This window comes from Rhinolophus ferrumequinum, chromosome 4 (genome assembly GCF_004115265.2).
Source record: "Rhinolophus ferrumequinum isolate MPI-CBG mRhiFer1 chromosome 4, mRhiFer1_v1.p, whole genome shotgun sequence".
Taxonomy (NCBI): Eukaryota; Metazoa; Chordata; class Mammalia; order Chiroptera; family Rhinolophidae; genus Rhinolophus; species Rhinolophus ferrumequinum.
In genome coordinates this window covers 58,317,943-58,321,867 of record NC_046287.1, presented here as the reverse complement: position 1 = coordinate 58,321,867, position 3,925 = coordinate 58,317,943, and positions in this window count along the sequence as shown.

The window sequence follows — 3,925 nt, the reverse complement described above, 5'->3', positions numbered from 1 at the left end:
GTCTGTTTTAAGCAGTGTTCGTAAACTTTGTCAATTAGGACAGAGAGGTCAAAAGGCTGTCAGCACACCCCCCTCAGCACATATCAGCCTGCACCACTGGAGAGAACATTTCAGGAACCTGGGAACCTGCATTTTTGTTCCCCAGCAGTTTTAGTTCCAAGACTCTGCCATTTGCAAACACACAGTTCTGTGATTCTGTATAGATCTGTTGTGACCCCACTTGACGATACGGTGAAGAATGGTAACAGTGGTATGTGTTACCTCTGGGGTCCTGCCGCTTGTTAGAACCAACAGCGTGACTACGGACGTTCCTGTTGTCAAGATTTCAAATATTTCACCACATCTGGCTCCCTTGACCTGACTATAATTTTGAAAACTTTGTATAGTTTTATTAAAAGGAGGATTGAGTTACTCCGGAGAAGATTAATAACCACTTCCTACATAGCATTTTCCATGGGCAGGCACTTCACATATACTCAGTCCTGTGAGGTTGGTGCTGTGATTGTCTTCATTTTGCAGATGAGGAAACAGAGGCACTGAGAGCTAAAGTCACTTGCTCCGTGTTATACAATTAATAAGTGACAGAACCAGGATTTAATCCAACCCGACCCAGAGTCTGCCTGTGTAACTGCATTGCAGCATGGCCTAGTAAACACATAAACTCCCAAACAAGACTCTCAGAGAGAACAGAAAGGGCATTAGAAAGGGTAGTATTTTGGGCCCAAGGTAGACAAGCTGTCTGAAACGGTGTGAAAAGACTAGGATACTGCCATGTGCTGCTGAGGTATGGTTGCCGTGAGCTATCTTGAGCAGATAAGGGGGTTTCTTGGTTGAGGTAACCAGTAAACTGGCCTGATGGGCAGCAGGCCCTGGGTCTTTGCTCATCAACTCTCTCCTTCTCTCTGCATGGCAGCTCCTTTCAGACTGAAACTCCACTCCTCCAGGGGACACAGACCTTACAGCTCCAGGCTCAAATTCTTACAGCCCGTTACCACAGAAAGATCCTGGGGACTGGCCCTGCCTGGGTCACGTGTCTATCTTTATGGCTTGGGAAGTGGGGTCTGTTACCAGAAAAAGCAGAAAGGGGTTCAAAGAGGACAAAAACAGTAGACACAACATATCAGTCTCTCTCTGTACTGAGATCCTCATACCTTAGTCCCATGCACGAGAAGGGAATCTTCACTCCCAAGGCCAGAGCTAGAGCAAATCAGATTTGCAAAATTATAGAACTAGAAGACTTAGAGTTCACATGGTTTACCCTACACTTTGTACTTTTACTTTTCTGGACCCATAGGAACTCAACCAATTGATGGTAGAACTGGAACTCCAGGGTCCTTGACCCAGCCCAAGGCTCTCTAGAACACCAGGAAATAAACCTTACTGCTCCAAAGAAATAAAATCCAAGTTAAATATGGCTATAGGGTAAGAGATGCTGTCTATCTGAAGAAAGCCTCAGTTATGACCCTCCACAAAAGTATGTATCACAAAAGCCCCAGCCAATTTAACTCATGAAGCTGTTATCCCTTCATGGCAGACTGACTTGATCACTTGTTTTCTCTCTTTATAAAATCTGACTGCGGAACTCTTCCTCAGACAGAAGCAGGTGTACACAACTTTTGCCTGGTTTTCTACTGTTCTGCCTCCTGTAGAGTCTGTTTTGCAGTTCTGGGGCGTCCTAGGAGCCATCCTCGGGAGCACTGAGCAGAGAGAGTGAATCTCTTGCATGTGCTCGAGCTTTTCATGGTCCTGGTAAGTGTCCTTATTTCACCATTTCATTCTGATATCAGTCCCTGCACTAGAATGTGGGTGTATAGAATGGAAGTGAGTACCTGGGACAGCATGGCTCGAAGGAGAGAGTTGCCACTTTTAGTGAAGACACATTAGGATGGAACACGCTTTGTGAAGGAGGCTTTGCTGTGCTGAACTGAACAGGAGAAGTATGAATTGGCCACGTGGGCTGGGCAAGGGGCAGCTTTGATGAACGGGGAGGAACATGATGGAGCAGGGGCCTGTGATACAGACCCACATGGGGGTTTAGGTGACCACAACCAATTAGTGTGACTAGACTGGGGAGAAACGGGGAGCCACAGATGGGGCTAGAGAAAGAGGGAGGGCAGTTCAGAGAGGCTCTTTGAGCCATAGTGAAGACTTCAGTCTTTATCCTCGGGCAGAGGGGGAAGAGGCGCAAACATGCTTGCCACGTCCATGTGCCGGCCATGATTCTAGGTAGTTCACGTAAAAAATTTCATTTTCATTCTCACAAAAATACAGTGATGTGGGTATCATTAATCCCATTTTGTGATGAAAACAATTGTCAGGATTCAAACCCAGACGTGTTCAGTGCCCTACCTCTGGCTCTTTCCACACTGTTCCCCCTTGTAGGGCTCCACCCAGAGGAACTTTTCTTCCCTTGTCCCATCGCCAGTGGGAAAGTTTATAGAATGCCACGATTTCTCAGAGTTAGACAGAGACGTCAACTGTTATGGGGAAGAAAACCCCATTAGTCAAGCGGGGAGGGCAGCAGGCCCCTTTGGCACTGGAGCATTCCCAGGTGGCTGGCTGGGAGCCAGGGAGAGCCTGGTTCCCTGGGGAAGAAGGGAGTGTCTCTGTGGCAGCTTGTTTGCCTGCTCTGTTCCAGTCATCCTGGCTGAGGTCCACCTGGAGCTTAGGGCAGGGGTAACAGCTCTACTGCTCTGTATGCCTGAGGTCATGAAGTGAGAGGAATTCCAGAGATTCCTGCTTAGGAGTCACCCCTGGCTCATTTCATCCCTCTGCCTAGTTTACTTGGTTGCTTAGTTGCTGAACATTTTGGTTCTTGGATTCCACCCTCTGAAAGTTACGGTTCTCCTCAAGAACGGGTCTCTTTTTCCTCTATCATGCATGCCAATAAATTAGTAGATGTTCAATAAACATGTGTTGAATTAAGTAATTAACATTGAAGTATATCATTTATACAAATGATTTGATCTAGTTCTTCACATTTTTCTCCACACCAACACCTTCTAAAGCTATTTTGCGGAGGTTTCTCCTTTACAGAAGTCTGGGTCACTGCTACACCAAGTGTGGACTTAGACGAGCAGCATGGTACCACCTGGGAGAATCCGAGGCCCTTCCACAGACCCACTAAATCAGAATCTTTTAAAAATAAGACCCCTAGGTGATTCGTATGCACATGTACTTGACTTTGAGAAACCAGAGACATGATTTTGCACTACACCCAGAAATGGTCACTAACCCCAATTCTATTCCTTAAATAACCTCTAAAATGATATTCTTTATGTATTCGGAGTCCAGAAGACGTTTTTAACCCCCCATAAATCTCTCCCCGTTCCCAATTCTTTCCCTTGCGTGTATCTGCCCCACCCATGCTTCTAGCGGCAATAGTAGTTGGCTAGGTAAGAAGGAAGTGAGAGTAGAAAAAATTTTAGATGATGCATTTCAGAGCCAGAGCTAAATACCTCACTTCCTATCTTATGTAGACTACATATGCCCTGTGTCCTATTTCTTCATTCCTTTGCCAAGCCTTTAGAGGTTTAGAGTGACGGTAAAGTGACTTTTCCAAGGTCATACAGCTAATACAGTGGCAAGGGATGGGGCAAGGGGAAGAGGATCCCCTAGTTGCACCACTGTCCCTGGAAAGATGGCAGAAACCCTATCTACGGTCCTCGGTCCTCAGCTCAGCCAGCACTCTCCTTTGCACAGACGGCCGGCCTTCTACGTTGTTAGCTGTGGCAGGTGCTATCTTCATGGCCACTGCTTGGGGTAGAGAAAAGAATGCCAGTTTCAGAGTCAACACACTCATTTTGAATCTTAGTTCCATAATTTGCCAGCAGTGTGGCCTTTGGTGAGATACGCGCTCTCTGAGCCTGTTCCTCATTTGTAAAACAGGGTCAATGTTCACTTTGCAGAGTGCCCGTGAGGCTTA